The sequence below is a fragment of the Otolemur garnettii genome, unplaced genomic scaffold (assembly GCF_000181295.1).
Source record: "Otolemur garnettii isolate 467f Iridium unplaced genomic scaffold, OtoGar3 scaffold00025, whole genome shotgun sequence".
Classification (NCBI taxonomy): Eukaryota; Metazoa; Chordata; class Mammalia; order Primates; family Galagidae; genus Otolemur; species Otolemur garnettii.
The window spans coordinates 8,475,753-8,482,476 of NW_003852420.1; the positions used below are offsets into that span (position 1 = coordinate 8,475,753).

At 38.4% G+C, this 6,724-nt stretch overlaps 1 pseudogene across 1 annotated transcript; it reads left to right on the forward strand.

Annotated features, from left to right (window-relative positions):
• Positions 1-1,356: 1,356 nt before the first annotated feature.
• On the forward strand, positions 1,357-1,793 carry LOC100952498 (annotated as a pseudogene). The gene has a single exon (XR_153405.3). The product of XR_153405.3 is annotated as a keratinocyte-associated protein 2-like (transcript).
• The last annotated feature ends 4,931 nt before the right edge of the window (positions 1,794-6,724 follow it).

Genomic DNA, 6,724 nt, shown 5'->3' on the forward strand with positions numbered 1-6,724 from the left:
GACACATCACAAAAATTATACACCATGATCAAGTTGGTTTTATTCCAGTGTTACAAGGTTGGTTCAACATAAGTAAATCTATAAATATAATACATCACAGAAATGTGCTTTATAGGAAAGAAAATATTCCACAAGGCCGTGGGACTGACACTATCATTGTTGTTATACATTAGCAACATTGCCACCACGTTATTAATAGCAAACTAAGAATAGGTAAATTGTGGTAGAGACTGCCTAAAGTATTTTTATGAATGAAACTGAATTTTCCTCTAAAACTAAGATAATGCCTTGACTCCCTCTTTAGCCTTGAACAGTCATGATCACAAAGAATACCGATTTTTGTGTTGATCTGACTTTATAAGCTCTTATGTAACAGTTAAACCTTAGATGTATTTCAGGCACTGTTCAGCATTATTTATAAATAAGAACTTTAAAAATTCTTATTATAACTTTTGAGGGAGGAACTCTTTCTATTATCATTTTACTGATGAGAAAACTAAGGCATCGATGGTTTAAGTAATTCACCAGAGCCACACAGCTGGTAAATGGCAGAACTGGAGTGATGATGACTTGACAGCACATATACAAATGAATTTATGAAGTTATTAATTAAGTGTGAGGAAGTGTAAACTGGTTCACCACATGCTTTAGTTTGCTAGGAAAGTAAAAGGAACAAAAAGAGAAAAAATAATCTAGTTGGAATTAAATTTTTTTCTTTCTTTTATCTTTTTCCTGTCTCTTTCTTCTTCTTTTTTTTAATTGGGGAGGTAATGAGTTTCTTTGTCTGAAAATATTACTTCATTAATCTGCGCATGAAGCTGAAAGAAAGCATTATTATAATTATCCAATAATGGCAATTTTACACCAAAATCAATATGGTATCCTGACACTCATAGTCATTATCAAACAGTACTTCACTGAGATTGGAATGTATTTATGGCAGGAATATATTCAGCTTCTTTTCATTTTTTGCCTTGTATGGTCAGTTGCAAACCTAACCACAAATTCTTTCTCTTCTTGTATCTTTGCCTGTTTCTCAATGAGATTTTGCATCGCCTTCAATTAAGAAATGAAGTTTGTTTCTCCATTTTTTAACCTAGATTCAGTCATGCGGTAAAGTTAAGGGATGTTAAAAATTCAGATGCAAGCTGAAGGTTGAAATGCGCTCGTGCACTGAGGCATTTTTTTTCTTGTTACTCTTAGGAACTCTGACTATTACCACACAAAAAAAAGCATCAGCTAGTATGCTAAAGAATAGGGGCACATTGGCCAGTTAATTGCCATTGACCCTACAGCCAGCTATCCATCCATCAAGCGTGTACTTGAATTGTCTGATTGGACTCAAGGTGGGGCGTAATGGTAGTGGGCACCAGCATGTCACTGGCGCTGTCTTCTCTCCTATCCGTGCTGCTCTTCGCCGGGATGCAGATGTACAGCCGCCAGCTGGCCTCCACCGTGTGGCTGATCATCCTGGGGGGCTGCTTGGCTTTGGCCTCTTCGTCTTCTCTCTTACTGCCTTCAATAATCTGGAGAATCTTGTCTTTGGCAAAGGATTCCAAGCAAAGATTTTCCCTGAGATTCTCCTCTGTCTCCTTTTGGCTCTTTTTGCATCTGGCCTCATCCACCGAGTCTGTGCACTACCTGCTTCATCTTCTCCGTGGTTGGTCTGTACTACATCAACAAGATCTCTTCCACTCTGTACCAGGCAACAGCTCCAGTCCTCACACCAGCCAAGGTCACGGGCAAGGGCAAGAAGAGAAACTAACCTTGAATGTTCAATAAAGTTGATTATTAAAAAAAAAAAAAAAAAGAAAGAAAGAAATTGCCTGCTCATCAAACTGATCACAGACAGGTGGGTGAATTTCATCAACACCATATAGAGCCCAAGCAGTGCGAGGTAAGACCAACTCAAAGTACCAAATTACAGTACACCTTCGTCTGTCTAGGCTGCTATAACAAAAACATTATATACTTAAAGGATTAAGCAACATTTATTTCTTGCAGTTCTGTAAGCTGGGAAGTCTAAAGTCAAGATGCCATCAGAGTTCATGACTGGTGAGGGCCAATTCCTGGTTCACAGACAATTGTCTTCTCACTATTTCCTCAGTGAGAAAGTTCTTTCTTTTGTAAGGGCTCCAATTCCATTCATGAGGGCCCCACTCTCAGGGCCTACTCTCTCAAAGGCCCCACCATGACACTGGGGATTAGTCTTCAACACATGAATGGGGCGGGGATGGGTCACATTCAGTCTATGGCAAGGTACCATCAGAAATTTTTTTAAAAATTTAGTTTAAGCCCTACATTTTGGAATAATTTATCATGTATCATTCTCTACCTTGACAGAAATTGTATCTGACCCGCCTTTAAAGGGAATAGAAACCTCTGGTAAGACATATGGTTGAAAAATGGAAGTCTCGCCCCATTCTGTAGCAAGGCAAAGGTTATGGCTGTAGGAGAAAGTTAAGGTTCTGGTACAAATGAAGAGAACTGAGGAAATTAGATTCTAATTCTCCAAGTCTTGATAATACCCTCACTAATCTCAGGGAAAGAACTGTTCTCTCAAGGATTGCCTAAAATTTACAGCAGCAAGACTGTGGCTGGGACAAGACTCATTGCAATCAAAGATGATTTACCTTTTATTGCATTTAGGCTTTCTTTATGCTTTCCCATGCTCAGAAGCAGAGCACATAATGGCTGTGTGCTCTACCAGCTCAGGGGCACTTCAGTGCTATGGATCAGTCTTAATTCTCTTAGAATGTGCATAATTGCATTACAGAAGCAATGGATTGGCTTATGGGACTTACACTCTTTGGCTGTGTTTACTTTCCTTCCTACCCCAGAGCCTGTGCCACCACACAGCACCCTTCATTTCCAAAGGATGCCTGAGCACTTCATAAACTTAGCCAGTGAACTTATAAACTTTATGACTAAGGAATCAGTCCACCTCAGGAAGGTAACCTGCTTCTGGTGTGAAAAGTAGCAATTGTTTACATATGGCATGAGGGGTCCAGGCAATAGGTTTAAAACCCTGAGATTCCTTGGAGCAGGTCCTGGTAGGATTTCCTTTCTTTTATTAAATTCTCTTCTGCCCTGGGTTCAGTTGACTGAGCCCAAAGGAAGTGTATACAATGACTGAACTCAACCCTTGACCCTATGCACCTGGACTGGCTTTTGTGTACTGAACTAGGACAACCTCCCAACTCCATCCATAGAGAAGGGTCTGTATGAAAAAGAGAATCCCTCTTTAAACTCTTTAAATTCAAATGTTTTTTTAAAAAAGAAAATCTATTATTACTATTCAGCTATTCAAAAAGATGAAGACTTTACATCTTTTGTATTAATCTGGATAAAGGTGGAACATTTTCTTCTTAGTAAAGTATCACAGAAGTGGAGAAGCAAGAATCCAATGTACTCAATTCTAATATGAAGCCAGTAGACAGTAAATAGATGCTCACCTAAGAAGAAAATTCAAATCAATTGAAGGTGAGGGGAGGAGGAATGAGGGAGCAGGTTGAGGGGAAGAGGGTAGGAGATGGGTGTGCTCCAACTTCATGTGCACAGTGTTAGGCTGTACGGCACATTGGCACATCCCTTGGGGGTAAGACACCATAATAAGAAGGGCTTTACATAATAAGTGCAAACAATGTAGAGACTTTGCTGTACCTTCAATTAACCTGAAATAATGAAAATAAAATAAAAAATAAAATAAATAAGTAACCGAAAGTAGTAAGAAATGTAAGAATAAATGGAATTCCTCTTTTATCCTATTAAAAAAAAAAGCCCCATTGTGTGTGACCACATGCCCATCCCTGTAACTTTAACAAAGAATTTCACTTTAAAAAATATCTTGTGTTTTATTTGTTGAACCAGTTTTTCTCCTATTAGAGAGTAGGACCTTCGAATGGGTTGTGCTGACAATGCCTTTGTACCCTATTATCCTGAATGTGTAGGAAAGGAAGCACTTTCCGTCCATGATCCACTTCAGCACTACCATCTCCTCCCATAAGAAATAAGAAAGACTTGCTAATTCTAACACTATGCTCAGGATGTTCATTGGATCACAGTTATGAGAGGCAGAGTGATTACAGATTAAACAGAAGCTCTTTTTCTCTCCTCATTTGCTCTATGCAAAGGAAGCAATGACTCTTGTAATCTGAGAAGCTCGTTTTCTTCACTCTCTCTCCATTTACAATATGCCAGCCATTGCTAAGGTCATGTGAGAAACAGGTGATGTTAAAATTCAGGATTAGAGGTGGAGAGTGGGAGACCCAGTTTTGTCCAACATTTTTCTGACAGATCTTAAGCGATTAGTTGATGGAACTGAGTTCTACTTCTCATTTGCTCTTGGTCAATGCATACTTGGTTCTATTGGTGACTTCAAGAATTCCAGAAAAGTGAATGATGGAAAGAATAGATTTAGGGATCCCTGGGTTTCCAAGTCAAAACCCAATAACACACAGGAGACTGTTTTGAAGATATAGTTGTTAATTTAATTCAGGTAAAGCTTTTGTTGATGTTTCCAAAATTATTTGTATCTGTATGAAAAAAACATTCTCTTGCAGCCCACTCTGCAATTTATGAGCTATTAGTATGATCTTTTGAGGTCTTTGATTCAAAATAGTCAATAGACTGGAATCTTTATGAAATTCTGCATTTAAATAATTCCAGAAAGATGAAAAAGTGTTCACTAGTGGGAGATTTGCATGCATTTTGCAACTACTGACAGAAGCTGCCTCATGTCTCAATCAAACCATTCACGTGATGGTTTTGGGTTTCCTCCTCACTACTGTCTTTTATGTGATAATGGAGATAGGTTGAGTAAAGTCTTCTCATCTTAGTGAAATACAATTTATTGGGTCTCATCAGTTACTTTGCTATTAAATGGGTTGCTCAACTTTAAGTCTTCCTAGAAAGTGCCCCCAAATTAAGAGGGACTCCTAATGACCAAAGCTAAAGACAAACTGAGCCTCAGAATACATAAGACAGTGAATATTATGGACAAATGAATCAAGTAGGAACTCATGAGAATATTCAGATGTGTACAAATATATCAGTTAATAAAAATATTGAAAGTTTGATGATTATTGAGTCATTTACATAGGTTCGAAGTATTTCCCTTTGAAATATTTCTTAATTACAGAAGTGAAAATAGTGCAACTTTGCAGTGCAGAAGGATGGCAGACACCACCTGGGCCAAGTGACCATCACTCCATACCATCACCGGGAGTGAGATAAATCAAAATGATCAAAATTATGTGTCAGGAGTGTGACATCAGGAGGATACAGCATTAGCTCTGTGATATTTCTGCCAGTGATGCCAGACTCCAACTTAATAATGAAGAAAAACAAGACAAACCCAAGTTCAAATTAAGGGTATTGTGCAACATAAATGTCAATATTTAAGAAGTTAATAAATTATTGAGTAAGGTGTACAGAGATTAAAAAAGACCAAAGAGACATGACGACTACAATGTAACCAGTGATTCTTTATGAAATGAATTATTTTCTTCTAAAGGTTGTTCCTGAGACAAGTACAACTTCAATGAAATTCAGGATTAGACAGCAAAGATGCACCTGTGTTAATCTCTTGATTTTGATGCGTGTTGTGATTAATGTTATGCCACAAAGAGAATGTTCTTGCTTATATAGCAGAGGTTCTCAACCTGTAGGTCATGACCCACAGGAACTGTATTAAAGGGCCACAGCATTAGGAAGGTTGAGAACCACTGTTATATAGGGTGCCCTTAAAGTTCATGTGAAAATTAAAATCATCAATATGAAATAGTTCACTGTTTCAAACTGCACACAAACTTTATGGACCTGTATAATATTAACTAAACCATTCAAAAATTTAGGGCATCAGTTAGCATATCATTTTCAAATAGCTTATTGAAAACATATTTGGAATGAACTTGCAAAAAATGAACAAATATATAGGTTCTCCAAGAGTTGTGATCTGAGGCTAATCAGCCATACTGATATCTTGTTAAGTAAGGGACAGAGAACAGCAAACAGAAATATTAATGTAACAAAACCAAGAGTCGAGAATTACTGACATTTCATGGCCAAGGGTTTCCATACATGCTATAGCAGTGCAGGGTGCCAGTAATTAGCTTCAAACCAGTGATCCTTCCTGCTGAAGGACTAGGATCCAGAAAATGCTGTGATGGGACAGACATCACTTGTTCCCTGTCATACTAGGGCTTCCCAGAATCACCATCAATTTGCCTATAGACCTGTTTGGTGATCAAAGTCCACATTGCCTGGGTACACTGGTTTAATTAAGGCTCTCCGGGCAGCCCTCAACCACTGACTGATGGACATCTGTATATAAATGCTGTACCTCCTTCACACCACAGATGATAAATCACTCTCAGGTTGTGTGTTCTGCTGGGCCTCCTGGGGTTTCCCATTGGGTTTGAGGTCCCGCTGCCCACGGAAGTAATTGACTTGATAATACAAGTAGACCTTCCTTCAGTCTCCAGGCTTCCTTCTCTTCCTTGGATCATTCCTATCTCATTTCCCACAGTAATCTCCCAAATAAACTACACATATTCACACCCTCATCTCAATGTCTGTTTTCAGATAACTCGAACTAACAGCAACATTTAGCTTAATTCTTTTTGGTAAGGGCAAGTCTGATTCTGGGTATGGAGCTATTTAAGGTTGAAAACATCATCGCAGGTACCAATGGCTCATTTCATTTTAAATCAGAGGAGTTGTG